Raw genomic sequence first — 16,212 nt, 5'->3', positions numbered from 1 at the left:
CACTTTTGAATGGGGAGATTGATTTGTTTTTTTTTTTTTTCTCCCCCATCTCTCTAGGAGGTACCTTGTAAAGAAAGTTTCTTTGTTTCGAAGGATTAGGCACTCCATATTTGGGTGTTTTTGAAGGGTTGGCGGATAGGGGTAGCATTCAGGTGGTTTGAACCTGTTGCTCCCCAACAATATAGTTTGAAAACAAAGGTTACTTTTGAACTTGGACACTAGTGTTTTTTGAAATCTGGTACCATTCAAATGGATAATTAATGGATGGATTCAAGACAATGTCATCAATATTTGGGGAAGTGGGGAATGGGAAAGAAATGAAGCTACCTAAGAGCAGTGGAAAGAGATTTAATGATACCGACAAGAATGATAGCAGCGCTATCACCTGTCCATGTGTGTAAACATCACTTTGTGTCAGTTCTACCTGCAGACTAATCCTGTGGGGTTAGGTGAGCACATAGTATAGTACCACTACAGAAAAGGAGGACTTAGGTTAAAATAAAATTCTTTTCAAGAAAGAAAGAAAAGAATTTTCACTAGTCCCAGTGATCAATTTCTGTTCACAATTGATCGTAATGATAGGACTAAGAACCAAAGGGATCACATCAACAAGAATAGTGTCTGCAAATACTAGCTGACAGAATCAAAAAGGGAGAGAATGATCCAACATGGGAAGTGAGATACACAGCAGACCCATAGAATGGCAAATGTCCTAACAGCACTCTGGCCTCATAATCAGCCCTTAAGGCATGCGGATCCGGCTGAAATGCCCATGAGAGTATTTCAGGCATGGAAAGCCAAGACACTCTGGGGGAAAAAAAACACCTAAATGAAAGATCTCCACGAGTGAGATCCCAGTGGAAAGAATGGGTCATCAAAGAAGGAGGTACCTTTCTCTGAAGGGAGGAGAGAACTTCCACTTTGACCATGGCCTTGTCTAAAAATGATCAGAGTCAGTGAACTCAGGGGGCTTCCATAGCCTTGGCAGCTCATGACAAGAGCCCAGGGTGATTACTGATGCCATAAACAAGAGTGTCAATTTGTTAAGTCAACAACAGGAGTCACTGTACACTTACTCCTCATGTAGGATCTTTGTCCTTAGTGTGCTGTACATTGAGATCTAATGCTATAACTAGTACTCAAACAGTATTTTTCACTTTATGTTTCTGTGTGGGAGCAAACTGTTGAAATCTTTACTTAATGTATGCTAAACTGATCTTCTGTATATAAAGAGAATTGAAAATGAATCTTGATATGAATGGAAGGGGAAAGGGAGTGGATAAGGGGAGGGTTGCGGGTTGGAGGGACGTTATGGGGGGAAGCCATTGTAATCAATATTCTGTACTTTGGAAATTTATATTCATTAAATAAAAGTTAAAAAAAATAAAAAAAAGAAATGCACAAATAAAATAAAATAAAATAAAATTCTTTTCAACAGAGCAAGGACTAGAATGAGAGTTTATAACTTTATAGTGTATTCATGTAGCAAGGAAAAGACATCAGAACAAAAGCAAAAGTTCTAGAGAATTGAGATCGACTTTGGGAAGCAAAGTCATTATCATTATTTGCTTCATATTCCGTGAATATGAGATAATATGAGATATGAGATATATATGAGATATATATGAGATAATATGAAATAATATGAGAATATTCATATTCTCAACATACGATGAGCAAACACAGCAACTAACAAAAATTTCCTGAAGAATCTAGTGCTGAAATCTTGGTTTCTAACATATCTTCCACTGAAGGGAACAAGGATTTCTTGAGAGATTGGCTGATTCTAGGTCTGGGGAAGTAGAAGAGATGAGACTGGGAAATTTTTTAATATTAGAAAGTAAAGAAGTCCCCTTATTCTCTCCAAAAAGGCAAAAAAAATCCTGTAGTGATTAGGGACATTGCAAAAAGAATATAGAAGTCAAATGAAAGAGCTTCCAATGGCCAAAATCTGAATAAGTTAGTAACAAAATAAAGTAATACTGGATTATAACCCAAAGTATTAAATAAGTACCCATGCATCCATACTGATGTAAATAAATGATCAGCTTCATAAATTGGACAGATGAATCCCTCAGCCAAGGCAATTTCAGATGTTATTTGTAGTTAATCCTCAAGGAGCTGGAATACACCTCTCTTTTTCTTTTCTTTTTTTTAAGATTTATTTGTTTATTTGAAAGTCAGAGTTACACAGTGAGAAAAGGAGAAGCAGAGAGAGAGAGAGAGAGAGAGGTCTTCTATCTGCTGGTTCACTCCCCAGTTGCTGCAATGGCCGGAGATGCGCTGATCCGGAGCAAGGAGCTGGGAGCCAGGAGCTTCTTCCGGGTCTCCCACATGAGTGAAGGGGCCCAAGGACTTGGGCCATCTTCTACTGCTTTCCCAAGTCATAGCAGAGAGCTGGATTGAAAGAGGACCAGCTAGGACTCAAACCGGCGCCCATATGGGATGCTGGTACTGCAGGCGGCAGCTTCACCTGCTACACCACAGTGCCAGCCCTACACCTCTCTATTTCTAAAGTGAGGACTCCATTTAGTAATTTATTTCCAAAGATAGGGAAAGTAAACAAAAGTGATATACAGTGGAGAGATCTGACAAACATCTCCTCAGCCAAGGTATCAAGGTTAACATCCTCTGTGCTAACATGCATTGATGGCATGTACCCTTGCTAAGATGATTTTTTTTTAGTGTAAAAAGATAGTTTTATTTTGGTGCAAAAGGTATGTTTAACAGAACACTTTTATTTAATAAATATAAATTTCAAAAGTATAACTTTTGGATTACAGCGGTTCTTCTCCCCATAACCACCCTCCTACCTGCACACCATCCCACTCCTAGTCCCTCTCCCATCCCATTCTTCATTAAGATTCATTTGTAATTATCTTTAAATACAAAAGATCAACTCTATACTAAGTAAATATTTCAACAGTGGCAAGATGATTCTTAGTATCTATGATCTTTCTTCAAAAAGTACTGAATCCCAATCTAATCATCAGAAACACCTCAGGAAAAAGCCCAGAAAGGGACATTCTGCAAAACACCTGACCAGTAGTCTTGAAAATATTCAATGTCATTAGAATCTTGGCTGAGAAACTGACTCAGCTAAGAGGAACCTGAGGAGATAGGACAACTACATGTAGTATGGTATCTGGGAAAAGAATATGAGCCGACAAGTAAGAACAGTTGAATAAAGTATGGGATTTAATTAATTATAACATATTAATACTTTTTCATTAATTGTGACAAAAGTTCCAATACTTTTTTAAAAAAAGGAATTATTTATTTGAAAGTCAAAGTCAGAGAGAGAAGGACACACATGCACAGAGAGAGAGAGAGAGAGAGAGAGAGAGAATCTTCCATTTGCTAGTTCACTCCCCAGATGGCTGCAGCAGCTGGAGCTGAGCCAGGTCAAAGCCAGGAGCCAGGAGCCAGGAGCCAGGAGCTTCATCCGGGTCTCCCACATGGGTGCAGGGGCCCAAACACTTCTTCCGCTGCTCTCCCAGGCATGTTAGCAGAGAGCTGGATCAGAGGTAGAGCAGCCAGGACTTGAACCAGTGATTATAGGGGATGCCGGCACAGGTGATAGCTTTACTCACTCTGCCATGTGCCAGCCTAATTGTACCAATACTAATGTAAGATATTAATAATGAGGGAAGAGTAAAAGGTAAGTAGGAGCTCTGTACTCTGTTTGCAACTTTATGTAGATTTAAATATATTCTAAAATAAAAGGTTAATGAGGGTACTTAGAATAGTTTAAGGTAAATTTGTATTATGAAAAAGTCATGTATGAATTTCAAAATGTTCTTTACACAATGGGAACTATCTTTATGATATTTGTATTTATTTGAGAGAGAGAGGGAGGGAGAAAGAGAGAGAGAGACAGAGACAGACACAGAGATAGTGAACTAGCAGTTCCCTCTGTCTAAAGCTGAAACAGCTGGAACTGGGCTGGGTTCACAGCCAGGAGCCAGGAAATCAACCCACATTTTCCAGTTGTGTGGCAGGAACCCAACTCCTTGAGTCATCACTGCTGCTTCCCAGAGCCTACATTAGCGGGAAGCTGGAGTCAGGAGTAGGAGTCAAATAGCAAGCCAGTTACTCTAAGATGTAACATGGGCCTTTTACAAAAGATTTATTTTGTTCATTTGAGAAGAGAGAGAGAGAGAGAGAGAGAGAGAGAGAGAGAGAGAGAAAGAGAGAGAGAATCTTCCATCTGCTGGCCAGGGCAGAGCCAAACTGAAGGCAAGAGCCAGGAGCTTCCTCTAAATCTCCTATGTGGGTGCAGGGTCTCAGCGCTTGGGCCGTCTTCCTCTGTTTTCCTAGGCACATTCGCTGACTGGTGGATCAGAAGTGGAGAAGCTGAGACTTGAACCAGTGCCCCATAGGATACCAATGTTGTAGGCGATAGCTTTACTGCTGTGCCACAACACTGGCTCTAACATGAGCTTCTTTACCACTGTGCTAAATACTCATCCTTTATTTCTATTTTCTATGAACTTTTAAAAATACCCCTCTATTTAAAAAAAAAAAAAACTTACAGCTTTGAAACAAAAAATTTCAAACAATTTTTAGTTCAGAGAAGCAAATTAGTTAAGAGAGAAACTCATTTATTTACTAATTAATCATTACTTCTGTTCTTGAATTTGTTTACCATATTCTTTTATGTCTGCTAGTACCTAAGGGGTCTACAGCTCTGTCATGGCTGTCTTCTCTATCCAGTGGCTGGCACATTGCTGAGAAGCTGTGGTATACCATGTTGGGTAGTTAATGTTTTAGAGTAGTGCAGTAGACTGGTATCATTTCGTGGAATTCAGAAAAGAAAGAAAATATTGAAAGGGTGGCAGCTACTCAAAAATTATTATGGCTAGAGAATCTCCCATAATTAGGTTCTGATTGTGGATTATGTTGCATAGATTGCTCTGTTGAAAATGGCTTTGAATGCTTTATTTTTTTGACTATGTGTTCTTGTACTGCATTGTGGTATTACACAGATATTTAAACAACTACCTGTTATTCATTGTATATAACATTACCATTTTTCTTGTAGTGGCTAGTAATTGGGAAACTTACATCTTTTAAACAGAAACATAATGCAACAGAAGTTGATCTTACTCCCTAAGCTCCTGTAAGTCCCATTTTTAAGCAATATAGTAAAATAATTTATAAGTCTACATATAAAGAGATAGACAGAGATAGATGGATAGACAGACAGATAGATACAGATAGATAGATGCTGATCATGTTCTCATTCACTGCCCAAATGCCCACGATGACTAGGGCTGGGCCAGGCCAAAGTCAGAAACCAGTAACTCAATCTGCTTCTCCCACATGGGTAGCAGAGAACTCAACTACTTGAGCTGCCACCACTACCTTCAGGAAGCTAGAATCAGGAGCTGGGGATCAAATCCAGGCACTTCAATTTGGGACACAGGCAACCTACCTGGAATCTTAATCACTAGACCAAACACCTGCTCCCTAAGTCCCATATTTTAGAATAAGTGTTTGATCATTTTCATGGACATTTTGCCTTCCATCAAGAATATGCTCTGATCATCAAATTCATTTTCCATTGTAAAACATACTGGACAGAAAACATTAAGTTCTTTAAACATTCCATTCCTTTTGGAGTGATCACAATAGTGTTGATGAAGACTGGCTAGAAATATATCCTCAACTTGAAGATCTAATGGCCATCCCCCAAGCCTGTAAAACTAACACGCGGCATAAATCTGTGTTTCCTGAAAATATCATATTGTGCTCTTTAGTACATCAGCATGGAAATGATCTCCAGTGTAAAAATCTATGTGAGATGTATGGAATCTCTACAAGGAGTATTGGATTATTGCACTCTGTAGCTTTGAAAACCATCTTTCTTGGACAGTAGCAGAAAGCTTCAATATACTTGTATGAATTATAGATGACACCAAGTACGCTCATGAAAGTAGCTATGGGATGCTTTTCTAAGAAAGGCCCTTCAGCCGCAGATATTATTATGCACCTGTCACACCAAAAACTACCTTTCAAAATATTTCAGTAGTTCAGATTTTTAAAAAGAAGCAAACTGAACATAGTACTCAAAGACTAATTTTCTTTTCTTTGTGTTTTTGTTTTTTTTTTTTCTTGAAATTCTCAGAATGCTACAGACATATATTTAACCTGAAAATGAAGTCATAGCTTTTAAACAATTATCCCAAGGAGAAATTGATTTCAAAGGAAGACCGTCTGTGAAGGAGTGGGAGGCAAAACCAACATTGATTTTGGAGTATGGCTTCTTAGTAGTTGAGACAGTTAGGTGCCTTAGGAGGAACATCTTTACAGACAGTGGAAAAATGAGGTAATAGACAAACGAGAGGCTCCAAATCAACGTTGTCCTTTTCAAAGGAACACAGCTGGCCGAACTGACATTCCTTAATATACCTTTGTTTGGATGTTCTCTCTTAATACCGCACATGCTGCCAGTCTGGACAATAATTCTGTAAGCTCTTACCATTTCAGCAATTTCTTGAGTCACAGAGTAAATAAATATTCAGTTGAGTTGGATTTTAGGAAAGCATGTGCCATTTAAAAGGCAATGAAAAAGCCCAAAGATTCAAAGTAAAGTCATTCAACAGGGAAAGGGGATTTCAAGCTCTTAACTGATATTCACTTTTGTTCTAGCAAAAAGTACTCGTTTAATACCTTAATATGATTTTCTCCTGAGTTGATAGAGTGTAAGGTCTACAAGAAAGGAAACCAAATAAAGATGTATGATATTAGACCGTGTGGATTATTATTACTATTATTTGCAGCAAGCCAAAACATGAGCAGCAAATGCATTTGGTTCACAGCATTACCATATTATATTGTATTGGAAGGAGATGATACTGTGAAGCTAGACATTGAAAATATGCAGAGGTGAGGCCGCTGGGAGGAGAGTTCAGTGGGTCAGAGAGATTTAGTTCTTTCCTGGGGTTAGCTGTATGTGTGACTGAGAGTTAGTTACTCAGCTTCTTAAACTTCAGAATTCTCTTTTGTCATAAATTTTTCATAGACATGAGTGATTGAATTTTAGAATAATGAAGTTAAAAGAAACCCAACTATCATTCCAGGGTCACTAAGCCTTATTAAAGAGCAAGAACTTTATGAATTGTATGAGAAATACACAAGAATCATTCCAGAAGGAGTAAAAAGAAAGTGCTCTAAAAACGGATTATATGAACTTCTAGTTTCAGCTCTGACATGCAAAGTACTTTCTAAACACTCACCTTTATACCAATCACAAAAGGCTGATCAAATTGAAAATCAATGATTTTGACAATTTCTTCGAGAACCACATAGAATTCTGTTTGAACACAAAAATCGTAAGTGAATAAAATGTACCACCTTGAGGTAAAAATATAAAAATGATGTTTTAGTATGAAAGCATTTTAGACTAATTTATTTACAGATATATTCAGAGAAATATAAGATTGACCATAAATTATGTAATAAATCTTACTCATTTTGAAAAAAAAAAAAAAAAAGAAAATCAATGATTTTTCCTAGACCAATCAGAAATTTAAGATCCCAAGGTAAACCCGTGTTCTGCAATCTAGAGAGATGGGAATACAGAGAATCAGCCTAGTCTACTTACCAGGAGCAGGAGCCACTGGAGCACAAAACTGGTAAATTTATGGAAACTGAGAGAAGTATGGCTTGAGTGTAAAAAAAAAATGGAGATTCAGTCTTAGGGGGCATCCTAAGATGGTTTTGACTTTCAGGAAGTCCACCAGATTTCATGATGACAATCCTGGAGGTGGAGAGAAAAGTACCATTCTGAAATATTCCCAGAGCACTCTCCACAACAAAGGCTTACTATTCAAGGGAAACTACTTGGTTGATTTGGGAGAGTAATCAGCCAACAGCAGTCCCTCTAGCTTCCTGTATTGTTTAAGCAGAGGAAAAAAGAAAGGGCTAAGAAACACTTGTAAAGGGAACTGCTAAGGGACTCAGGCCCAGGAAAAGACTGAAATTTGATCACAAGGTTATAGAAGGCTTCCCTTTTTGTCTGCTTGCCTCTACATCAACAGGGATCCAGAATAACAATGAGGGTTTGCAATGCAAAGAACTAAAAGTCCAAGACTATTTAAGGAGGAGTTCTCAGGGAACCACAACAGCAGAAGAAGCAATAATGAAATCAGAGGAAGTGGAAGTCTGTGGTGTCAATGGCTTTAGAAAACATCAAGCACAATCTCACACTGAAGACCTCTCTTCCTCGTTTCCCTTAACTTGATGTACCACATTTGACTTAGGACAAGAAAACCCAACACAAGGCATGCTGAAAATAAGTAATCTGAAGATTACTTATGAGTAATCTGAAGAGATAAAGCAAAAATCTGAATTGGACTCAGGTATGACACAGAATTTAAAATAGACAGGGGACTTAAAATAACTGATTGGTTATGTTAAGAATCTCAGGGAAAAAAGTAAATAGTATGAAAGCACAGATGAGTAATGGTAAACAAAGGCATGGAAACTCTAAAAAAGAATCATAGGGAAATGATGGAGACAAAAAACACTGCTGTGAGAGGCAGAAAGACTTTGATGAGAGCATCGCTGGGCTGGACCTGGACAAGGACGGAGTCAGTGAACTTGAATATCTGTCGGTAGAAACCATGCCAATTGAAATACACAGAGAAAACAAAACAAAAACACATCTCCAAATATCTAAGAGCTTTAGGGCACTTTCAAAAGGTACAGCATCCCTGGAATAGTAGGAGAATAAAACAAGAAAGAAACAAGTGGAAGAAATATTTAAAATCATTATCACCAACAATTTTTCAAATTTATGAGAACACCAAGCAGGATAATCACAATCAAATAAAAAATCATAAAATAGGTAATATTTAAGATAAAACAATAATCTTCAAAGAATCTGTAGTGTTTGTGAAGCTGTACAGGGTAAGGTTAAGAATTATATCAGATTATTTGTCAGAAACCATACAAACAAGTAGAGAATGGAGTGAAATATTTGAAGTGCTGAAAGAAATAAACCTGCTAAATTAGTATTTTATATTCAAATTATCCTTCAAAAATGGAAGTGAAGTAAAGGTTTTCTGAGACAAGGAGTGAGTGAAGTTGTTGGTATGTAGACATACCCTGCAATAACTGCTAAAAATAGTTTTCTGGGGTGGTGGGCATTTAGTGCCGCAGAGAAGATGCCCACATCCCATTTCTGAGTGCCTGGATCTGAATTTTGTTTCTATTCCTAATTCTAGCCTCCGGCTCATGTGTACACTGGGAGGCAACAGGTGATATGAATAATTGGGTTCCTGCCTCACATGTGGGAGTCCTGGCTGAAGTTTCAGGCTCTGGACTTCAGCTTCTCCCAGTCTTGGCTGTTGCAGGCATTTGGGAGAATGACCCAGTGGCTGGGAGATCTCTGTCTCTGTCTTTCAAATAAATAAAGTTTCTTCAAAAACAAGAAAATTGATATAGTCCAGAAGCTTGGCTCTAAATAGATCAATAGCATCGAAGAAGCAATGCATGAAAGTACAATGTATAGTGTATGATTAGATATGAATGATATCAGCATTACAAAGGAGCTGGTTGGCAGTATATGATGACTCATGTAGTCTACAACACATGTGGGAGGCCTGGATTGAGTTCTTGGCTCCTGATTTGAACCTGAACTAGCCTATTATGGGCATTTGGGCAGTGAACCAGTAGGTGGAAGATCTCTCTCTCTCTCTCTCTCTCTCTCTCTCTCTTTGCCTTACAAATAAAGTGAAAACAATTTTTAAAAGTAAAAAAATATTTTTAATGATTTATTTTATGTATTTGAAAGAGTTAGAGAGAGAGAGAGAGAGAGAGAGAAGTCTTCCATCTGCTGGTACACACCCCAGATGACTGCAAGGGCTGGGGCTGAGCCAATCTGAAGTCAGGAGCTAGGAGCTTCCTCCAAGTCTCCCACGTGGTGCAGGGATGCAAGCACTTGGGCCATCCTCTACTGCTTTCCCAGGCCATAGCAGAGAGCTGGAGGAAGAAGAGCAGCCAGGACTAGATCTGGCACCCATATGTGATGCCGGTGCTTCAGGCCAGGGCTTTATTTTTTAAATATTTTATTTTATTTATTTGAAAGACAGAGTTATAGAGAGAGGCAGAGACAGAAAGAGAGGTCTTCCATCTACTGGTTCACTCCTCAGACGGCTGCAACGGCCAGAACTGTGCCGATCCGAAGCCAGGAGTTTCTTTCAGTTCTCCCACATGGGTGCAGGGGCCCAAGGACTTGGGCCATCTTCTGCTTTCCCAGGCCATACCAGACAGCTGGATCAAAGTGGAGCAGCCAGGACTAGAACTGGCACCCATATGGGATGCTGGCACTTTAGGCCAGGGCTTTAACCTGCTGTGCCACAGCACCGGCCCCCAAAATGTTTTGAATTAAATGAAACATACCATATCAAAATGTATGGAATGTTATGAAACTAATGCTTAGAGGGAAGTTAATAACATAAAATGCATATAATATAAACTATGAAAGATCTAACTCAGTAACAGAAACATGCCTTAGCAGCATAAAGAAAAAACAATTTAAGCTTCAACTATGTAAAAGAAAAAGACAGTGAAAATTTGAACAGAAACCAATAAAGTTGATAATAGAAAATCAACAAAAAATTCAAAGAAGCTAAAAGCTGGTTCTTGGAAAAGATCAATAAAATTGATAAACTGCAAATAGTTCAACCAAGGAAAAAAGGGAAGAAACACAAATTTCTAATGATGGAAATGAAAAATAGGTAATTACCACAGATCCCATGGAAAATAAAAGGATATTAGGAGAATATGTTACTTTTACTTTGGTTAAAATTAAGTGAAATATTTTGATTTCTAAAAATCTTAACACTTAACCATGTTGGTTTAAAAATATCTTTATTGCATGCTATTTGGACATAACTAATCTTTTCCTTATGCATTCAATACCTCAAAGTGGGCAATATCTAAAAAAAGAATATTTAAATAAATCTATGCTGAAAAACTGATAATTTACATGAAATGGGCCAATCTCTTGAAATGCATAAATAATCAAAACTCATGCAAGGTGCATTTATTATCTGAATTGATTTATATCTATTGAATAAATGGAAAATTTGTTCGTAATCTTTCAAAAAATAAAGAATGAGGCCCCAATTGTTTCACTGATGAATTCTATGAAGTATTTAAGGCAAAAGTTGTGTCATTTCTGTGCAATCACTTCCAGAAAATAGAAGCATGAGGTTTATTTCTCAACTCATTTTATGAGGCAAATATTATCCTAATACCCAAACCATTACAAGGAACACATTACGAAACACATTACAAGGAAAAAAACTACATCAAAGGTATTTCATGATGGGGCTGGCGCTGTGGTGCAGCGGGTTAAAGCCCTGGCCTGAAGCACCCACATCCCATATGGGCATCGGTTCGAAACCCTGCTGCTCCACTTTCGATCCTGCTCTCTGCTGTGGCCTGGGAAAGTAGTAGAAGATGGCCCATGTCCTTGGGCCCCTGCACCCACGTGGGAGACCTGGAAGAAGCACCTGGCTCCTGGCTTCAGACCGGCGCAGCTCTAGCCGTTTTGGTCATGTGGGGAGTGAACCAGCGGATGGAAGACTTCTCTCTCTGTCTCTACCTCTCTCTGTAACTCTTTCAAATAAATAAAATAAATATTTTTAAAAAGTATTTCATGAATGTAGATACAAGAATTGTCAGTGAAAATATTAGCAAATTCAATCCAAAAATTTACATAGTTATACACCACCACCAGTGGGATTTATTCCAGGTGTGTAAGACTAATTTTGTATTCAAAAATCAAAATCGGATAAATGACAAACTACATTAACAAGCTAAAGAAAAATTATGTGATTCTTTTACTTGATGCAAAAAAAGGCAATTGACAAAATTCAAATCTCCAACATCCATTCGTGACACAAAGAAAGAAAGATCATGGCACTCACATCCCATATGGACACTGGTTCATGTGTTGGTGGCTCCTTTTCAGATCTAGCTCTCTGTTAATGGCCTGGGAAAGTAGCAGAAGATGGCCCAAGTGCTTGGGCCCCTGCACTCACGTGGGAGACCTGGAAGAAGCTCCTGACTCCTGGCTTCGGATCGGTGCAGCTTAGGCTATTGTGGCTGTTTGGGAAGTAAAGCAGTGGATGGAAGACCTTTCTCTCTGTTTCTCCCTCCCTCTGTCTATAACTCTGCCTCTCAAATAAATAAATAAAATCTTTGGAATAAGAAAGAAATAAAGATCACTCTCAACTTGACTTAGAAAAATCTCAAGGAACAGCATTAGCAAACTATCAGGCCAGCGCCGTGGCTCACTAGGCTAATCCTCTGCCTTGTGGCGCCGGCACACCGGGTTCTAGTCCTGGTCGGGGCGCCGGATTCTATCCCGGTTGCCCCTCTTCCAGGCCAGCTCTCTGCTGTGGCCCGGGAGTGCAGTGGAGGATGGCCCAAGTGCTTGGGCCCTGCACCCCATGGGAGACCAGGAGAAGCACCTGGCTCCTGGCTTCGGATCAGCGTGGTGCGCCAGCCATGGCTGCCATTGGAGGGTGAACCAACGGCAAAAGGAAGACCTTTCTCTCTGTCTCTCTTTCTCACTGTCCACTCTGCCTGTCAAAAACAAACAAACAAACAAAAAACAACTATCACTATACTGAGTGGTATAAAACTGGATACTTTATTTCTCCAACAGGAAATAGGGTAAGGTTGTTTGCTTTTTATGGTTTTATTATTGCCCTACTGAAATTTCTAGTTAGTGCAGTAGGACAAGAAAAGGAGAGATTTTTGATCAAAGAAATCAAAGATATAAATGAAAGAAGAGTTATTCCATTTCATGGATAGAAACATTCAATTCTGTTGACATACCCATTCATCACAAGTTGATTTACAGACTCAGTGCAATCCTAATCAATTTTCAGTCAGCTATTTTTGTAGCTATTTATGAATTGATTTTAAAATTTACTCGAAAAGACAAAAGACCGAAAATAGTAAGCAGAACACTAACAAAAAAGAACAAAGTGGAGGACTGTTGACATCATTACAGTAATCAATACAGTGGCATTTTGATGAAAGAATAGATAAATGGATCAATGAGAGAGAGCCCAGGCATGGAACCACCCAATGGGCCAACTGATCTTTAAAAAAGAGCTAAGATAATTCAATTGAGAAGGGATACTCTTTTCAGCGTATGGCCATCAAAAATTGGATGTCCATGAGCAAAAACATGAAGCTAGACACAGACCTTAAACATTTTACAAACACTCAAAATGGGTCATAATTCTAAACTGAAAAAGAAAAGCTATAAAACATCTAGAAGATAACATTAGAGAAAATACAGGACCCTTGTGTTTGGCAATGAGATTTTTAGACATCACATCACTATCATAATCCATGCAAATAAAAATAATACACTAGACTGTATTAATTTCAAAATTACTCTATGAAAAATATTAATCAAGTCAGAATCAAAAAATATTTTCAAAACATCCGATAAAGAAGTTAAATCCAAAATATAAAGGTATACAAAGAACTCCATGTAATGAGCAAAAATCTGGATGGTATACTCCTCAAATAAGATGCAAAAATGGCAAATACACATAAGAGAAGATGCTCAGTGTCATTTGTCATTATGAAACTGTATACTGAAACAATAAAGAGATACCATTAGACACCTATGAGCATGGCCAAACTTCAAAACACTAATAGCTCTAAATTCTATGGAGAATGTAGAGCAGTAGAAATTCTCATTCAGTGCAGGCGAGAGCATAGAATGATGTAGCCACCTAGAATACAGTTTCTCAGAAGGCTGAATATAGTCTTATCTAAAATCATGTTTCTAGGTATTTACTCAATAAGTTGAAAAATGTTGACACACAAACCCACATACAAGTGTTTATAGTCATTTTATTTATAATTACCAAAACATGAAGTTAACCAAGATGTCCTTTAATACGTAAAGACATAAACTATAGTATGTTTGTACAATGGGATATTATCCAGCAATAAGATGAGCTCTCAAGCCAATAAAACATAAGGAAGAAACTTACATGCATGTATGAAAGAAGCCAGTATGAAAAGGAACCATGTAGTATGATTCCAATTATGTAATATATTGGAAAGAAAGAAAACTATAGAAGAAATGAAAAGATCAATGGTTACCAGAGGTTAGGAAAAGGCAAGAATAGATTAAGCATAGAGGCTTTTTGGGAACAGGAGATTGTTAACTGTTTTGTTCAGTATTTTGATGGTAGATACATGACATTAGGTATTTGTCAAAAGTCATAATACTTTTTTAAAAATAATTTATTTTTTATTTGAAAGACAGAGTTATAGAGAGAGGTAGAGCCAGAGAGAGAGAGAGAGAGAGAGAGAGATCTTCCATCCACTGGTTCACTCCCCAGATGGCTGCAACAGCCACAGCTGAGCTGATCCAAAACCAGGAGCCAAGAGCTTCCACTGGGTCTCCAATGTGGGTGCAGGGGCCCAAGGACTTGGGCCATCTTCTACTGCTTTCCCTGGCCATAGCAGAGAGCTGGATTGGAAGTGGAACAGCCGAGACTTGAACTGGTGCCCATTTGGGATGCTGGTGCTGCAGGCCAAGGCTTTAACCTGCTGTGCCACAGCGCCGGCCCCAAAAATCATAATACTTTACACAGGGTGAGCATAACGCATGCAAGTTTAAAAAATAGGAGATTGGGGATCCAAGGAACAATAGAGACTTGAGAACAAAATCTCATTTAGTTACAAAGTTGATACAATCTTAACAAAGCATAGAAGGTAAAGGTGTTACCCTAAGTAACTTTGGAAATGAACGGGGTCCATCAGACTGAAGGCAGAGGGAACTGTGCAAGAACACTGTGCTCTAGTTGATAAAGTTGGTTCTCATTGGGTTCTGAATAACAAATCTGGTAATGCCTATATGGATACTGGAATTGAACAGTGAAGCCAATGGATGGCAAATGGTGGCAGTTATATTCCTTACCATTGGAGCAGAAATTTACAATGCACTAGGGGAAGAGGAGGAGGTGATCCATGTGATAATGTGTTAGAGTTGCAGACTTCAGTTAAAGTTTATGTTAAAGTTGATGTAGATATAGATGGTTATATAGAAAGATATTCATAGATATATGAATATGTCTACATATATATATATATATATATTAGGGTACTTTGAAAAGTTCACAGAAAATACATATTGTGGAAAAACTGCATGGATTAAAAATAAAAAATTCTCAGCAGAAAAACACAGAAACATTTATTTTTAAATTTATGTCTTATTTGTAAGTTTATTTCCTTCATGAACTTTTGTAAGAATACTTCTTTTTTTTTAACTTTTATTTAATGAATATAAATTTCCAAAGTATGATTTATGGATTACAATGGCTTCCCCCCCATACTGTCCCTCCCACCCACAACCCTCCCCTTTCCCACTCCCTCTCCCCTTCCATTCACATCAAGATTCATTTTCGATTATCTTAATATACAGAAGATCAGCTTAGTATACATTAAGTAAGGATTTCAACAGTTTGCTCCCACACAGAAACATAAAGTGAAAAATAATAGATGATTTTTTTTAAATGATGATGAAATCAGATCAGACCTGTTGTCATGTTTAATCCCAGTGAGAGTCAAGTTGGGAGTTGATAATTTCTTTTTTCTTTTTTTTTTTTTTTTTTTTTTTTTTACAGAGGATCAGTTTAGTATGCATTAAGTAAAGATTTCAACAGTTTGTACCCCCTTAGAAACACAAAGTGAAATATATTGTTTGAGTACAGATTCCCTGTGTGGTCCTTGGGAAAGAGCTTCCGATCTCTGGCTCTTATGGGTATATCATTTGCCTGCTAACTACCTCCAACTTCGTTCAGCTGTGCAGAATTACTTCCCTTTTGAATCAAAAAAAAAAAAAAAAAAAAAAAGAAAGAGAGAGAGAGAGAGGTTTACCACGCCTAACCTGGGAGTGTCACCTTTGGCACACCAAACAGAGCTCTCAGGCCACACCCATCTCAAGCCCTAAGGCTCCATCAAAAACAGATAGTCCACTTAATCTAGAGTCATAGTATAACAAGAAAAAGCACCACAGTGAAGAAACCAAGTATCTCCAATATGCCAAATAACAAACGCAAAAACCGAGGTAATAAAAACAAGGAAGTCACCATGACGCCCTCAAATGAAAAAGACACCCCAATTCAAGATTATGAAGATGATGACATAGAATAA

This window comes from Oryctolagus cuniculus, chromosome 10, assembly GCF_964237555.1.
Source record: "Oryctolagus cuniculus chromosome 10, mOryCun1.1, whole genome shotgun sequence".
Lineage (NCBI taxonomy): Eukaryota > Metazoa > Chordata > Mammalia > Lagomorpha > Leporidae > Oryctolagus > Oryctolagus cuniculus.
This window is presented reverse-complemented; position numbering follows the sequence as displayed.